We start from the raw sequence: 18,530 nt of genomic DNA on the forward strand, positions 1-18,530 counted from the left end.
AAGTGATTTGTCAAAGACAGAGAGAGAGGAGTGCATGTAGGGCTTCTGGGGGGAAATGTGAGTAATAGCAAAGAGAGCCAAACTCAAGCCAAATCTCACTTTCAGTCCCCCTAGTCCCCCACCCAGTCGGAAGCAATTAAAAATAACAGCACAAAACAGCAAAATAAGCTTAAGAAAAAAAATGTGCACATTTTGGGAAAAAATAATGAAAGCAAACAAGCTCTATAAGCCCCACACTCAAGTTCAATGAAAAAGTATTACAACATCAAAGGAGAAATTGCAAGCCAGCCAGAACCCAGATGGCGGGAAATCCAAGACTGGTTCAAGACTCTAAGGCAAGTGCAATGGATCGTACACTTATTACTTTAACAGAGAACAAAGAAGAAATAATGAGTGACAAAAAAGGCACTAAACTATTAAACTGGGTCTTGTAAATTCTGTAGAGGAACAAGAAGCATGGAGAAGATGCTAGGAAGAGGCGACCTGATGTAGAAGAAAAAAGAACTAGCATTAGGCAAGTGAAACTAGCTGGGGATGCCCACACCAGCTAAAAATAGATCTAGTAACAGTAAAAGGATGAGGGTGGTGAGAAACTCCTAGCAATTTAGAATTTATTATCAGGGAATATAAAAATAACCACCTCAGTATGTCCGTAGCATGAATTCATGAAGGAACAATCCTCAAAGAATTTAAGCTGTATCATTGTTTTTTTCAACTTAAAACCAACCAATCAAATCATGGAAATTACCCCATCACAATGCAATCCTGCGTTCTGTAAGTTATCAGTAGAGCAGGGAAAAAATTTAAATGTGATAATAAGTATCAGTGCTTTGGAGGAGGGATAGGAGTTGGGAGTAGTGGGGGACAGAATTTACACAAGGTTAAGGGAAATTAAGTTATGATTCCAAGTGCAGTATCTGGAAACACTCATCAAATTTTCACTTTAGAGTAAGAAAAAATAATTTAAGACCCAGAGGAGATGAAACAATTTGTCAACAAAGGCTCACAGCTGTGAGGGTCACTTGTAGAAAACAATGGAGATTTGAGAACAGTTGAGGGCTAGACAGAGCTCGAGGTCTATGAAGGAAAAAAGAGAAAAAAGATAAAATTCAAGTAAAAATTAGATTACATGCCTTTAGAACTGTAAGATACATTTGTATAATTTTATAAAGATATGCATGATAGCAAGATGTATCACAGACTAGACTCCGTTTTCATCCCTAGAGGAAAGGAAGTGCCAGCCAGAACCCAGATAAGGTTTATTTTCTTAATCCTATACTATTAATAGTAAAATTGTAGGAAACAATGAGTTATTTTGAAATATGATGATGCTGAAATGATAGAAAGATGGGCAGACTAGGGACCTTTATTGTCTGACATAAAAAAGAAATAATGAATTTTGAAGTCCATTAAGAAAACATAAATTTAAGGAAAGCAAAAATAACAATGAGTAAGATAAACTGCAGAGTAATAGAACACAAAGCAAATGCATTAACAATTGCTGATTGTTGGCTCCATTAAAAAATGAAGTCCAACATTGTGTGGCCTCAAAAGACACATTTAAACCCAAAGACACAAACAGATTAATAATTAGATGACCTAATAGCTACGATGCTAGAAAATAAGGATATGTCAAAAGCATCCAATAAAGTGATTTTCATGGGATTAGATAAAATAATTGCTATATAAAATGCATTAATGAGAAACAAGCACACTGTGTAATGGTAGTTGATGCATTAAATCTTAGCAGTTCTCAAATTTTTGGTCTCAGGACCCTTGTATACTCTTAATAATTTCCAAGGACCTCAAAGAACTTTTGCCTGTGCAGGTTTTACCTATTGATATTGCTATTGCAGTTGATGCATTAGAAATTAAGACTGAGGATTTTTTTCTAAAACTCAAGAATACATAAGCATACATTCTATTAGCAGTCAGGGCAGTGGCATTAGCATACATCCCGTAGCCTCTGGAAAAGTAAGGTAATGTCTTAGTGTAATTATGAAAATAGTTTTGACCTTTCAACCCTTCAAGAGGGTCTCAGAGACCCATGGGGACCACACTTTAACCATATTATATAATAAACATCTAATCCACTTTGTGTCCATATTTACACGACTGGTTCTCTCATTAGCTTGTAAACTCCTGGAGGACATGGATTATGTCTTTTTCATCTTTGTCTCTTTCCATTTCTCACTAGCCTTGCTTCAAAATAGGCATTCAATAAACTTACTGTTTTAGTGTTTTTGAGATACTGCAGCAATAAGAAAATTGCTGTCTTCCTGGAGCCTGGTTTAATCTGGGGAAATCACTGGGATTCAGCATTCTGGTCAGAACAGATCAATCCCATCCCCCAAATCTTCTTTCTGGGGTTCTCAACAAAGTTTTAAAAAATAATAAAGACAAAATGAAATACAACTGTTTTCGGCTAGCATTTGTTTCAAGTCAAGTATTCCCTGATTGAATTAAAGTTCCATAGCAAAATAGCGAACTGTTCACTCCACTCCTTGCGCCCTCCTTTGTAATGCACTGACCATTCACATTCCAGAGCAGGCTTTCACCGGATACCTGGAGCCCACTTGCACAGAATGGGCTTTTCACTGCTGGAGGTGAGTATTAGAGCCCAGCCAGGAATTCTCTCTGATTTGATCATTCCCACCAGAATAAATGGAATCAAGCACAAGCAACAGAGTGAAAAGTGCATAGGGGCTGAATGAACAAGAATGGGACTATGAAGGATGGACCAGATCTGGGGAGACTGATAGGAGATGGCAAAAATGTGAGGAGGGGCAGCCAGAGGGGAAGTTCCTTGCATTTGGCATAAAACGTAGATCATGAAACACCTGCCATTTAGAAGGCGGCAGCTGTAGTGCTTTTTCATGACTGTTTAGTAGCTTTGTTAAGCAAGTGGTCTCTTTTGAAAATGAATCTTCTTGGGCAAACCTGAGTAAAAAGTAGGTGAACACTGTGTTCAGAGGTTCTGCCTTTCCTGGGAGAATAACACTGCAACGTTGAAACAGGAGAGGATCTTAACATTAAATGAGAATTGATAAGGTTTGGCTGTGTCCCCACCCAAATCTCAACTTGAATTGTATCTCCCACAATTTCCACATGTTGTGAGAGGGACCCAGGGGGAGGTAATTGAATCACGGGGGCTGGTCTTTCCCGTGCTTTTCTCGTGATAGTGAATAAGTCTCACAAGAGCTGATGGCTTTATCAGGTGTTTCCGCTTTTGCTTCTTCCTCATTTTTCTCTTGCCACTGCCATGTAAAAAGTGCCTTTTACCTCCTTCCATGATTCTGAGGCCTCCCCAGCCATGTGGAACTGTAAGTCCAATTAAACCTCTCTTTGTTCCCAGGTTCAGGTATGTCTTTATCAGCAGTGTTAAAATGAACTAATATAGTAAATTGGTACCAGTAGTGTGGGCTGTTGCTGAAAAGATATCTGAAAATGTGGAAGTGACTTTGGAACTGGGTAACAGGCAGAGGTTGGAACAGTTTGGAGGGCTCAGAAGAAGATAGAAAAATGTGGGAAAGTTTAGAACCTCCTAGAGGCTTGTTGAATGGCTTTGGCAAAAATGCTGATAGTGATATCAACAATAAGGTCCAGACTGAGGTAATCTCAGATGGAGATGAGGAACTTGTTGGGAACTGGAGCAAAGGTAACTGTTATTAAGTGTTAGCAACAAGACTGGTGACATTTTGCCCCTGCCCTAGAGATTTGTGGAGCTTTGAAATTGAGAGAGGTTTTTTAGGGTATCTGGCAGAAGAAATTTCTAAGCAGCAAAGCATTCAAGAGGTGACTTGGGTGCTGTTAAAAGCATTCCATGTTAAAAGGGAAACAGCATAAAAGTTCAGAAAATTGGCAGCCTGATGATATAAAAAAGAAAAACACATTGTTTGAGGAGAAATTCAAGCCAGCCACAGAAATTTGCATACATAGCAAGGAGCCAAATATTAATCCCCAATACCATGAGGAAAATGTCTCCAGGCCATGTCAGAGACCTTCACAGCAGCCCCTCCTATCACAGGACCAGAGGCCCAGGAGGAAAAAGTGGTTTCGTTGGCTAGGCCCAGGGTGCCTGTGCTATGCGCAGGCTAGGGACTTGGTGCCCTGCATACCAGCTGAAAGGAGCTGAAAGTGGCTGAAAGGAGCTAGCCTAGAGCTCAGGCTTTCACTTCAGAGGGTGGAAACCCCAAGTCTTGGAAGCTTCTACATGGTGTTGAACCTTCCACCTGGTGCACAGAAGTCAAGAATTGAGGTTTGGGAACCTCTCCCTAGGTTTCAGAAAGTACGGAAATGCCAGGATTCCCAAGCAAAAGTTTGTTGCAGGGGCAGGGCTCTTATGGAAAACCTCTGCTAGGGCAATGTGGAAGGGAAATTTGGGGTTGGAGACCCGACACAGTGTCCCTACTGGGGCACTGCCTAGTGGAGCTGTGAGAAGAAGGCCAGCATCCTCCAGACCCCAGAATGGTAGATCCACTGGCAATTTGTGCCATCTGCCTGGAAAGCCGCAGGCGCTCAATACCAGCCCATGAAAGCAGCCAGGAGGGAGGCTGTACCCTGCAAAACCACACCTTTTGCATCAGTGTGACCTGGAGTCAAAGGAGATCATTTTGGAGCTTTAAAATTTGACTACCACTTTGGATTTTAGACTTGCATGGGCCCTGCAACCCCTTTGTTTTGGCCAATTTCTGCCATTTGGAATGGCTGTATTTACCCAACACCAGTACCCCTATTGTATCTAGGAAGTAACTAGCTTGCTTTTGATTTTACAGGCTGATAGGCAGAAGGGACTTGCCTTGTCTCAGATCAGACTTTTGGACTGTGGGCTTTTGGGTTAATGCTGAAATGAGTTAAAACTTTGGGGGACTGTTGGGAAGGCATGACTGGTTTTGAAATGTGAGGACATGAGATTTGGAGGGGCCAGGGGCGGAATGATATGGTTTGACTGTGTCCTCACCCAAATCTCAACTTGAATTGTATCTCCCAGAATTCCCATGTGTTGGGGGAGGTATCCAGCGGAGGTAATTGAATCATGGGGGCTGGTCTTTCCCCTGCTGTTCTTGTGATCTGATGGGTTTATCAGAGGTTTCTGCTTTTGTTTGTTTCTCATTTTTCTCTTATTGCTGCCATGTAAAAAGTGCCTTTCACCTACTGCCATGATTCTGAGGCCTCCCCAGTCAAGTGGATCTGTAATCCAGCTAAACCTCTTTTTGTTCCTAGTTTCAGGTATGTCTTTATTAGCAGTGTGAAAACAAGCTAATACAATAATGCATAAAATTCTCCCTTTCTTGCCACTCCCAACCCCATTCTCACCCCAGTTCCTCAGGTCTGATTTTAGGAACTCACAGCTGCCAAGATCTTTTCCTCACTATAGAAAGAACTATCATTTCATGCGATTTTATCCAATAATAGACTTCCTCCTCCTTCCCTTCCTCCTGTTCTCCTCCCTCATGTGTATGTCTAACAAGGGGAGAAGTTCTCATTTGTCAATCCTTCATGTCAATCTTAATGGACAGATTTATTCTATTTTTTACCTAATGGAATCTTGGATCTGGGAGAATGAAGTAGGCATAAGATAAATTCCCCTCTGTGTGCTTTCCCGTTCCTGCCTGGCACATGTAGCTTGTGATAGGGGACTGAGGGGGTAGAATACCTGGAATCTATTTGCCTTGGAGAGCCAAGGGCCTTCTAGGAAAGAAGAGACCCTCACGAGGTCACGAGCATGGTCTGATCCCTGCCCCCCATGGAGATGGAGGTGCAAACAGTTCTTTTTATAATTAAAAAAAATTCTGTTGTTTTTATGTTTTAAGGGCATGATCTAAGTAGACAGTTCTAAGCATGTTGTAGTTGTAGTTTTTCAGGTTTTCCCTCTTGCCTAGCTCCTGTGGATTTACACCTGAGCATAAAAGGGAGAGGGGGCCATGTAATAACTAAATAAAGTTATTCAATGAAAGGTTTGTTGAAACACTGGCAGCATGGGGAGCAGTGGAAGAGCCCTGCACAGCTGAGAGGACTGACCTCAGCATGGCCACCACAGGGCTTTGGCCCATCTTGTGTTTTTTCTTGGTTGGTCAGCTCAACTTTCAGGAAGCACACTAGGGTGACACCACAGCCCCAGCCAGGTGGGCATCTCAAGGTTCCAGGGATGTCAGCATTAGAAGGAAGTCACTTGCCCCTGGTGGGACATAGAGTTGCTAGATTTAGCAAATAGAAATACAGAATGTCCAGTTGAATCTGAATTTCAGATAAATGACAAATAGTTATTTTAAGGATGCCTGCCTGCCTATCTATCTATCTATCTATCTATCTATCTATCTATCTATCTATCTAATCTAATCTATCTATCTTATCTACCTATCCTCTAAGCTGTCTACCTGTCAAGATGAGATAAACTATTGAAAGAAATATACCTAAACTACTGAAGGGAAGATGTCTTGAAAGGAACATACCTATACTAAAACATGATTCAATCTAGGTTTGGTGGCTCTTGCCTGTAATCCCAGTCATTGGGGAGGCCAAAGAGAGGATCTCTTGCGGCCAGGAGTTTGAGACCAGCTTGGGAAACATAGCAAGACCCTCATCTCAAGGAAAAAACAAAACCATTAATCATTCATTGTTTATCTGAAATTTGGATTTAACTGGGTGTCCTGTGTTTAATTTGAAAAGCTTAGAAGTGGCACTGGGCTTTGAGAACCTGAGAAATGGTCTTAGGTGTGGACAAAACATTCTGGACCATGGCTACTGATAGCCATCTGGTCCACCTTTACCAAAGTGGAGCCCAGTATCCTGGCCACAAACAGCCCCAAAAGGCCTAAGTAGCAAAAGAGGTATATACCACATGGTAGCTGGGTGGAGGAATCATCTACTAACATTTATTTAGTTAGGTATTTACTGTTGGTAAGATACTATGAATAAGAACACCAGTGAAATGTTATCCATGCTCTAGAAGAAGATGATGTGGAAATAAATGAAATGTGTAAGATGTTACCAGTGCACTAATGGAAGTCTACAGTAGGGGCATAAGGAAGGGAGTAGCCCATTCTACATGTGGGACGGGCAAGCAGGAGCTGCTTCCAGAAAGTTGTTTGTTTTGATCCATGTTGAAATATGAGCAGGAATGCTCCAGGAAATGAAGAATGATAACAGCATTGAGTTGGGTTCAGTAGTGTGTGGGGAGAGGGGCGGGCTAGTTTGTAGAACGTTCTTTGCATAGGAAGCTGTGTGGGAAAATAGAGGTGTGAAAGAGAAAGGCATGTTTGGGAAACTATGAAAAGTTCCATATGGCTGGATAACTGAATTTTACAAGGTGGGGTTACACAGGAAGAAGCCTGGAGAAGCAAGCAGAGGCACATCTTTGAGGGCCATGAGTGCCCACTGTTGGAGTCTGTAGTTCTGGCCATTTGTTCTCAAGTCATGAAGCCTTTGCCTTCTGTGGCCTCTTCATCCTCACCCCAGAACTCTATCCACTGGCTCTTCGTATCTCCTCATTGCCTTATGCAAAAAATTCTGAATCTTCTACACTCTTTCAGCTCTTCAATCCAGCCTCACGCCCTCCATCAACACTTCACTCTCCCTGCCAGGCTGCGCTGGGATGGCCTTGACCCTGAGGACTTGCAACCCCTGGAGCTATGCCCAGCAATGTTATTGAGTTCCCCCATAACCAACTGGATTTTTCTACCATGCTTTTTTTCTTTTTGATCCTTCTCATTAAGCATCACTTGCCATTTTAACCTCCCCAGACATCTTCCCTTGGCTTCTGTCAATTCATAGTCACTGGGCTTTTCTTCCTATTTCTCTCACTGCTTCTCAGTTTTCTTTATAGGCTTATCTTTTCTTCTGGATTCCTTGAATGTTGGAGTTGGCCTTCATTCTGTTCTCATTTTTTTTTTTCTATATTCCCTGCATGATTTCCTTCTCTCTCATGGTTATAATTACAACCTTTGTGTTGATGGATGAGTCTTAAAAGTCTCTATTTCCTGTGGAATATCTCCTAAGCTTCAGGTAATATAACCACCTGCTTACCCAAACGCTCTCCTTCTGAGGGCCTCCTAAATATCTCAAATTCATCATGCTGAAACTGACATGATTATTTTTTTAACGGCTTTATTGAAGTGCAATTTATATACTAGAAAATTATCTCATTTTAAGTGTACAATGATTTTGAATACATTTGCAGAGTTGAGAAATCATCACTGCAATCTAATTTTAGAACATTTACATCACCCAAAAAGATTTCTCTTGCCCATTTACAGTCACTCCCTGTTTCCACCCCCAGCCCCAGGCAACCAGTAATTTAATTTCCATGTATAGACTTGCCTGCCCTGGACATTTTGTATTAGTATAACTATACAACATGTGATCTTTTGTCTGACTTCTTTCACTTAACATGTTTTTGAGATTCTTCCATATTGTAACATGTGTCATTTATTGACAAATCATATTCCATTGTATGGATATACCACATTTTGGTGATCCATTCACCAGGTCACAGACATTTGGAATTTTCCCCTTTTTTGCTATTAGGGACAGTGCTGCAATGAACATTAGTATAACTTTGTTTTTGTGGATGTATGCTTTTATTTCTCTTGGGTATATGCCCAAGAGTGGCATTGCTGGGTCATATGGTAAATTTATGTTTAACATTTTTTTTTTTTTTTTGAGACGGAGTCTCGCTCTGTGGCCAGGCTGGAGTGCAGTGGCGTGATCTTGGCTCACTGCAACCTCCCCCTCCCAGGTTCAAGCAATTCTCCTGCCTCAGCCTTCTGAGTATCTAGGACTACAGGGGGCACCACCAAGCCTAACTGATTTTTGTGTTTTTAGTAGAGACAGGGTTTCACTATGTTGGCCAGGATGGTCTCGATCTCTTGACCTCATGATCTGCCTGCCTCAGCCTCCCAAATTGCTGGGATTACAGGTGTGAGCCACCGCACCTGGCCATGTTTAACTTTTTAAGAAACTGCCAAACTGTTCTCCAATGACTATTTTTAATCACCATTTCCCATTGATCTCTATTTCAATCAATGGCTTCACCATCCATCTAATTAGTAATCCAGAAACTTAGGAGTTCTTTACTCCTTCCTCTCCATATTCCATTAATCACCAAGTACAGTCGATTCTACTCCTAAGTATCTCTAGAACCATCTCCAAATCTTCACCCTTTGTGACCATCTGTGTTAGTCCATTTTCACACTGCTATAAAGAAATACCTGAGACTGGGGTAATTTATTTAAAAAAAAAAAAAAGTTCAATTGACTCATAGTTCTGCACGGCCAGGGAGGCTTCAGGAAACTTACAATTATGGTGAAAGGCTAAGGGGAAGCAAGGCACATCTTACATGGTGACAGAAGAGAGAGCGAGGGGTTGTGGGGGGGACTGCCAAATACTTTAAAACCATCAGATCTCATGAGAACTCACTATCATGAGAACAGATGAGATTATGGGGGAACCCCCATAATCCAGTCACCTCCCACCAGGTCCTTCCCTCCTGGACACCTGGGGATTACAATTTGAGATGAGATTTGGGTGGGGACACAGAGCCAGACCATATCCTAACTCAGGCCAGCACTGTTTTCTGCTTTAGTGACCACCTCACATTTCTCTGGCCACCTCACCTTCCCCAATCTATTAATTTTTCAAACAAGCTTGTGAAATATTTGGTACTCACAAAAGAATATAGGAAAACATGAATAATGTATAAAACATAAGTGTGAAACAAAAGCCTCGTGGCTCACCATCCAACTTAAGACATGAACATCCCTGCACTGTAAATTTTCCCGTGGGCTCTAATCCATCCAATTCTTCACACCATAACTGATCAGCACATTTCTCTGCTTTGGAAGATTCAATGGCTCCTTATTGTCTTTAGGATAAAGTCCAAAGTACCTACTGTAGCTTTACAAGTTCTTCATAATTTTTGAAATTCTTCCTCAGGAACCTCCCCTTGCCCCAACTCCTTGTCATTCAGGTACTGCTCTTCAAAGTCACACCTTCAGGGAATGCTGGGGACCAGAGAAGATGCTCTCTGAACCCTAGGCATTTTCTCTAATCATTGCACTCATCACTTTTTACTCCTAGCTGTTCACTGTCTGCCTTTCCCATCAGATAGTTCTGGGAAGGCAGTGACCATTTCCACTTTGCTTGCCCCTGCATCTCCAGTGTTAGCACGGTGTTTGGCACAGGGTAGTTGCTCAGTAAGCATTTTTTGAGTGTTCAGTGGATGAACTGATTCTGATACATCCAGATACAGATATCTGGTAGGTATTTGGAACTCAGAAGAAAGGTCCAGGTTAAAGATATAGAAATGGAAGAATTAAATCATGGAATTTAATGTTGCAACCATAGGAGTAGATGAAGCCACCAGGGACAGTGAAGGCTAAGAGGGAAATCTTACACTCATGTTTGAGGGTTGGGTGGAAGGGGAGGGCCAGCAAAGGAGAACAAGGGTGAGCTGGGTCAAGGGAACAGGTCTCAGTGAGACGGGAGAGGTCAAGGAAGGTGAGAAGTGCCAAGAATACCGGGGGTCTGGCACAAAGGAATAATTGGAGATCTTTGCCAGAGAGTTCCAGAGGAGCTAAAGTGGAAATGCTGTGAGTTGAAGAGTGAAGTACCTGAGGGAATGCAGTGTTTACTGGTCCACAATTTTGAGGCATTTGAGAAGCATAGAGATCTGAAAGAAGGTTTTGATTTTGGGGATATAAATGAGTTAAACTTTCATTCAAATTTCATTCAAATGTTCAAATGCATTGAGCATTTGTGCCAGACAGTGTGCTGGGCTGAGCATCTTTTCTGTTTATGGGAAAGATCCAGTAGAATCTAAAAACAAGATCACTGGCAGGACATGATTTATAGAGTCAGACTCCAGATGATATGGCACATAGCTCTGGAAACGGAGACCACTTCTTTTGAGAATCGACGAAGTAGAGGATGGGTGGATATTGAATCCTTGCCTTCTGCTTCCAAATTCAGTGAGTTTTTTAGTCTAACTTGTTTCCTTCTTTGCATTTTTGGAAAGCAGCTAAATGCAGCTTCCCCATCTATTTGTATCTCCTGGGGGAGGGCCAGGGAGAAGAAGGTGGGAACTTAAATTCTAAAGTGTCTCCTCTTCCTCAGTGTTGACCACAGCATATACCTTTCATTTTCATTTCTGCCTTGTCCTGCTCCCTCCTAATCTTTATATATTCACAAATTTAAGTCAAGAAAGTTTTTCCAGGTTTCACTTTGTATTTTATATCTGATGGGAGGATTCATGAAATTTGAGGGTTTGGCAACAGTCTCGAAAAACTGACCTAATACGGAACTGAAAGAGAATTTCTAGATTTAGGATGCTAAGAATTTTAACACGCTTCTGCCGGCAGAGGGAGCCCCAGGATTGGGAGCGATAGCTCAGATGGAGACAATTTCTGGCAATGCCGTCAGCAGTCCAGAGGGATTTATGGGTTAACTGAAAATAAGAGAATGAAAGAGGGAGGGAAGGAGAGAGACTCATATATATAGAAATAGTTACACACATATAAAATACACGTAACCTGATTCTCTTGCTCCTCGTAACACAGCTGATTTGTACTCTAGTTCAGTGATTCCCAAACCTCCATGAATCATCTGGGAGAACTGAGGGCAGATCCTTAGACCCCACCAAGTCCTGTTGAGTCTGTCTTATTAAGGGTGGGACCCAGGAATCTGTATTTTTTACAAAGCTCCTGACAAAGATTTTTTTTGGCCAAACTTTAGTCAGGCTCCTGAACCTTCTAGGCCCATCTGGGCACTTCCTTGTAAAATCCAGTTTTACAAAGAATCCTGCTAAGTCAGTTTAGCAAGAACTGCGCCCCCCCTCCCATTTTAATACTGATTCCTTGATATCTAATTGGTTTTTTCATTTGCCATCATCCCCCAAGGGGTACCTGACCACCCTGACCTGTCTTCAGAAATAATCCTGTTTCATTTCAGCCAGAACCCTCCTTATCCCAACCCTGATGTTTCGTCTTAGTAATTTTCCATCCACCAATCACCAATCACCATCCTGCTCTTTGTAAATTATCACACACTTGCCCATGCTGTGGAATTGAGTCCAGTTCTATACTGAGATCTCTTTTCCCCCATTGCAGTAGTCCCGATTAAAACCTGTTTTTACCACTTTAACTGCTCTCTAGCTCTGGTTTTCTTTGACAGTCCCCAGGTGATTCTAAAGTAACCTGTAGACACACCAGTCCAAACTTCTACTTTGGGTAATTAGATAAATACTTTTAACTTTAGCTTGTTAGAGACTTAATTTAACGACTCCAGACAACAACATGCTGACTGGTAGTAGAATGTAATCCCTGGGAGACTGCTGTTATGACTGAGCCATTTCCTTTTCTTAAAAAAAAAAAAAAAAAAAAAAAAAAAAAACCAAAACTAGGTTTTACATTTATTCATATAATACATGAGGAGGGCTTAAAAAGTCACCTGGTACAAAAGATTCACGACGAGTGACAACAATCCTTGCTCTTTCCTTTCTCAGCCCTGGTCCCACTGAGAGGCAATCATTTTTAAATCTTAATTTATTTTCCCCTGAAAACCAACTCCACATTTGTAAACAATGTACTTTTACTACTATTTATTGATTTTGCAATTTTGGAAATTACTTATTCATTTCCTGCTAAGGAATGTTGGGATTTTGCTTTTTTACATCACACAAACACCCATTCCCCTTTTTCTAGATTCCTGATATTAAAATATCACATTGTTAATTAAATCAATAGTGTTTGTATTGTTATGATTAATTGTTTACAGCTGAACAATATGGTGTACTATGATACATTTTTTTCTTCTAGTCTTCACTGAATTCCTGGGAGTTAATAATCACTTCATTTTGATTTGTTTGCTTTGTTAGTTGTACATGTCCTTCAAACCCTCTGACAAGAGCTATAAAATTCAAATAAACAAGTCAAATTACTCGGGTAATCTATGAGTTCCTTTATTTTTTTCTTGGAGACATTTTACTGAAGCCCTTAGTCCTCCTGTCCCCTGAATCTGGGGACATTCCTTTGGGAATGGGAACTCTTGTTTTTCTCTTTCTTGGTTTACTTCCTTATGTATAATAAGGAAATGTTTTGAGACCTTTATGGAGGAGTGATGTTTCACATTTTTAACATATCAGACCCTGGCCAAATAAAGGACAGTGTGATGGTTCCGGTCAGCCCTGTCTGCTTGTCCTTGTATTACCTTCTCCTTGATTGTTTTTTGGCCGGGTAAGGATTTCTAGAGAAGACACTGTTTTCTCTTAGAATTGGAAGATGTTGCTGTCTTGCCTTTCAGTTTCTAGCTTCCAGCGTTGACACTGAGAGGTCCAACTGCTGTTCAGATTTCTGACCCTTGGTTTGTGAACTATTTTTCTTTCTCCAGAACTTTTGGGGTCCTTTTATTCCTGGAGTTCTAACATTTCCAATAATATGCTTTGATGAGTTTTGTTGTTGTTGTTCATTGTGTTGGGCACCCACTGGGTCCATTGAATATGGAAATTCAAATCTCGTATTTTGGTAAATTTTAGAGAATTTTTTTTTTGATTATTTTATTCTCTTTCATTTTCTCTGTATTCTCTGTTTGGACTACTTAATAGAAGATGACAGAGCTCCTGAGCCGATCTTTTAAGTTTCTTATCTTTCTATGTCTTATGTTTTTAAAATCTCTTTCCATTTTGTCCTATTTTCTGGGAGATTTCCTCAATTTTATCTTCCAATGCTTAAGTTTAATTTTAATTAATTAATTTTTTGAGACAGAATTCCACTCTCGTACCTCAGGCTAGAGTGCAATGGCACGATCTTGGCTCCCTGCAACCTACGCCTTCTGGGTTCAAGTGGTTCTCTTGCCTCAGTCTCCTGAGTAGCTGGGATTACAGGCATGCACCACCATGCCCGGCTAATTTTTGTATTTTTAGTACAGATGGGGTTTCACTATGTTGGCCAGGTTGGTCTTGAACTCCTGACCTCAGGTAATCCACTCACTTTGGCCTCCCAAATTGCTGGGATTACAGGCATGAACCACCATGCCTAGCCCTTCATTTTAATTTTTAAATGTCCAGTTGCATTTTCATTTAAAGAGCCATTTTTTTCTTCTCCGTACTTAAAAATTGGTTCTTTATTTTATCATGTTGTTGTTATTTTTTGAGACAGGGTCTCACTCTGTTGCCCAGTGGTGCCATCACAGCTTATTGCAGTCTCAACCTCCTATGTGCAAGCAATCCTCTCACGTCAGCCTCCTGAGTGGCTAGGCATGCATCACTACACTCCACTAATTTTTGTAGAGACTGGGGTCTCCCTATGTTGCCCTGGCTGGTCTTGAACTCCTGGGTTCAGGTGATCCTCCCACTTCAGTCTTCCAAACTGCTGGGATTATAGTCATGAGCCACTGCTGGAGAAGGAAAGTTTATTTTCAGCCAAAAATTTGGCATCTTGATCACAATTCACAAATTATCTTCCCTTATCTCTGGGGGATATTGATGTTGCTGTGGCCATTACTGATAATTATTACTTCTGCTTTCTAGATTTCCTCCCTTGAGGTCCTCAGTATCAAAGGCTTTTGTTCCATGCCTAGTGTCTTAGTCTGTTTGTGTTACTGTCAAGGAACCCCTGAGGCTGAGTAGTTTTTAAAGAAAAGGGTCTGTTTGGCTTATGGTTTTGCAGCCTGCAGAAGAGGCACAGTGCCGACATCTCCATCTGGTGAGGGCCTTAGACTGCTTCCACTCATGGCAGAAGAGGAGCAGGCATCACATGGCAAGAGAGGGGTGGGAGGGGTCAGCCTCTTTGAACAATCAGTTCTTGCAGACCTCGTAGCGTGAGAACTCACTCATTACTATGAGCATGGCACCAAGTCATTCATGAGGGATTCACCCCCACAACTCAAACACCTCACATCAGGCCCCACTTCCAACCTTGGGGATTAAATTTCAATATGCAACTTGGAGGGGACACATATCCAAACTATGTCACCTGGTGATCTTTGTAGTCTCTTCCTTGGCTGTCAGAAGCTTTGTGTATGAGGACAGGGCTTGTCCATTTTTGGACTTCACTGTAGGATAATCCAGAAGGCCCCAGGTGGTTTCATTGGGGGAAGCACACATCAATGTCTGTAGTGTTTGTCTCTTTGGTTGGGTCCTTTCTACAGGGAAGAATCCTTAATTCTTCTGCCTAGTGTAAGCTGGGGTAGGGTGGGTGGAGAGGGGTAGAGCTAGGCTGTTTGTGTTCTGGGAGCTGAGCCAGTAAAATGGGCTGGGGAATCTCATCTTTCAGTATGGAGTCGTTCTCTAATCTCGCTATTTCCAGCTCCATGCCTAGCCCCACCCTCTGCTGTGTCTGATGTCCCTAAGCCTGGTGTGTCTTTGTTAAGTTTCTCCAGAAAATAAATTTTCCTTCTCCAGCTGGAGTAGCTGTAGAGGCCAAGGGTCTTCTCCTGTGTTTACCCCCACCTGTTCCTCCAACTCCTGAGGCTTCCCATCGTGAGCACTCAGACTCCAGCAGTCTTGGGTTTGCTAAGTCGCTTATTACTCATCCATGTACTTTCCCTCTTCTAAGAGTGTTGACATTCCTTAACTGTTGTTATCTCTGTTGTTCCCATGTTCCCAGTCTTTTTGTCCTTATGGCTTATGGCATATAAATTCTTCTACTGTCATCAAAGCATTTTGTCAGGATGCAGAAATTAATGTCTGTTCAGAGTGCCAAGTTTAATCCTAGATAGCTATTTTTGTGTGGCTTGTCAGGCTTGAAAGGAGAGGAAGCTTATAGTAGTGATATCTTCTATTTATCCCCAAATTACCAAAGAGTCATGAGCATGGAAACAGGACATTTTATTGCATGGTTTTATTGGAAGGAAAGGAGGGGAAATATTTCATTTGTTTGTCCACTTAAAAAAATATTTATTGAGCACTAATACATCTCTGGAATTGTGCTAGGCGCTGGAAATGCAAAGGCTTACGAATATGTGGTGTCTGCTTTCAAGGAAATTGAAGTCAAGTACAAGGAAAGTAGGCAAGTAAATCAGAGCTCACCACAGCATGATGTATAGTGTAATAGGAATGTGTGTAGAGTACTGTCGAAGTAGAGAAGGGACAGACCATGGCAGCAGGAAAGGGCTCTGGGTGGTGGTCCTGGAGCTCGGTTTTGAAGGCTCAGTACATGAGGATGTTGGAGAAAGGCATCCCAAGCAGAGGGAACTGCATCTATTCAGGCAAGAAGTCTAGAAACAGCATGGCATTTCAGAGGAAACTCAGGTAGCCTGAATGGCTAGAGCAAGGGTCTGTGCTGGGGAGGGGCCTGAGTAAGACTGGAACAGTCAGTGAACTAGCCATGTCTCTCCAGAGCCTGATCCTGGCCCTACCAACAAGAGATCCAGAAATCAGAGTATCTTATTCCCTCTGTGAATTTGAGCAAAGTTAAAACAATGTTAATTGTAAAATGAGGATAATATGAAGATTACATAAAGAAATGAGACATGTAAAATGCTGATCCAGTGGTAGGAATGTAAAATATTCTAGTTCTTTCATGACAAATCTGCCTTAAATCTCTCTCCTCCCTAGTCTCCTAACAGTTATAAAACAGATTCTGGAAAAACTTAACTATTGGGGAAATCTTTTTCTTCTTTCTATTTCTGCCAGGGGAAGATTACTTGAGCATCTTTTAACTGAATTTGTATTTAGTCAGCAGCTGCGATGTTTATGAGCTCTCAGACATCTGGGATACCTTCCTGTAAAGTTTTCATCATTTCTTAAAAGGCTCCTGGGTGGGACTCTGGGATAACTGAGTTCCAGTCTCCCTCCCATCACTGACAATACATGTGACTGTGGGCAAGGCCCTTCCCTTGTCTTGGCTTCAATTCCCTCACCTGGCAAATAAGGAGAAATAAATTAGATTACCTTTAATATTTGTTCTAGCTCAGAAATTGGACACAGGGAACTTTTAGCTATACTCAAATTAGTATAAAGAAAGAGCTAGGATTTTCAGATTTTATTTTCATATCATCCTAATGACAGGGAGGCAGTTCCTTTCAAATCTTGGCAAGCAAGCAGAAGTGAGACTGTTTCATCCCTCCTTACCTTTCCCACCCTCCTTTCAGCTTCCGACTCTGATGAACTCACACAAACCCCAAAAAGAAATACTTTCACTAAAGGAAACACTTCAATTGTATCCCTCTGATACTGGTAAGCTCTGTTGGAAAAGTCAGAGGAGTAGGACTCTTAAAAGCCAACTCTTGTGAAAACACATCATCGTTGTCTGTAGATGTTTTCTGAAGCATGCATCTAGCTATTTTAATCTCTCCAAGTGACTGGATCACTAAACCACAATACTCTGGATGATACTGTCTATTGATGGCAAGCGAAGATTTGGGTAAATGGTGAGGGTGGGGAATGGTATTTCCCTTTTCTGTCAGGTTTCTCTAGTTCCTTGACCTGAAACAAGTGTTGGGATTTTCTCTGAAGAGGCCCGTTTAGGGCTCAGAGGGTCAGTATTCTGAGCAGCCCACCTGGACTAGGATTAAGGGATAGATGAATAGCACATGAAGAATTTTGATTGACACATTTAGGCCTCCCTTGATCCACTGAACAAGACTTCTGGAAATAAAATGAGACTTTTCAACACTCTAGATCTAAATGTTAGTAACATTAAACTGGCTGATGTTTGGCTGCAGCATGCAGACATCAGTATGTTTAGCAGTTCCCAAGATACAACATAGTGTTTGTGCTCTGTCATTGGTTTAAAACCGATTTTAAAAACTGCTTACAACATTTCTATAATTCTTGTAGTCTTTTTGTAATTCCAAAAGAACATGCAGACATTTTTTATACTATCTTTGCAACTTTTTTGTTCCAACTTGACTTTCTGTGCCACAATGATCAGAATGCTGTCAGTGCCAGTAAGAGACTTCTGGTTCCATCTGCATCTTATCATATCATCCCTCCTACACATTCGAAAGCTCATCGGGCATTTCTTCTTGTTTTTTTTTTCTTACCAGCGTTTCACATTGAAATTTCTCTTTAGCCCAGCCCTCCTATTCATTTCAATAGATTAATTATTTCAATAGCAGTTTTTTTGAGGACCTACTATGTACTAGACCCTGACACAAATGGCGATACTGTTATATATAATGTGATTTTTAAAAGTCTTACCTCAAGATTTCGAACAAATTTGACTTCTTTTTATTGATGTTCTTTTTTCTTTTGCTTCTCTTCTCTCTCTCTTTCCCTCCTCCTCTGCCTTTCCTTCTGTTTCATCTCTCTCTTCCTTTGCGGTTTCCCACTCTTTGGGGAGGGGCAGGATTTCCTGCTCAGAAGTTGGTTGGTTTCTGGGAGGAGTCAGAAGACCTGATTTGGGACTGAAACCAGCTGGTCTGCCACCTGATACAAGAAGGTGAAACCCAGGCCAAGGAAGAAGTCCCTTATGCTAGGACTGAGCTGGCAGCCAGGAGGTGCCGGCAGAGACGGCTCCAAAGAGAAGTCAGAGTGGACCAGTTCTGGGCATCAGGCATCAATCGGTACTACCCAAAGGACAGAGGAGCCCTTG

At 41.5% G+C, this 18,530-nt stretch overlaps 1 protein-coding gene across 2 annotated transcripts in view; it reads right to left on the reverse strand.

The window, feature by feature from the left end:
• Nucleotides 1-18,530, reverse strand: part of HSD11B1 (hydroxysteroid 11-beta dehydrogenase 1) — a 49,067-nt gene extending 30,537 nt beyond the window's left edge. Inside the window, exon 1 of one of the 2 annotated variants that reach the window (XM_073011537.1) lies at nt 18,137-18,530. The gene's annotated coding sequence lies outside the window, so the exon portion shown is untranslated. The remainder of the gene's footprint in view (nt 1-18,136) is intronic. The other variant, XM_007988592.3, reaches the window with a different exon arrangement.

The sequence above is a fragment of the Chlorocebus sabaeus genome, chromosome 25 (assembly GCF_047675955.1).
Source record: "Chlorocebus sabaeus isolate Y175 chromosome 25, mChlSab1.0.hap1, whole genome shotgun sequence".
NCBI classification, from domain to species: Eukaryota; Metazoa; Chordata; class Mammalia; order Primates; family Cercopithecidae; genus Chlorocebus; species Chlorocebus sabaeus.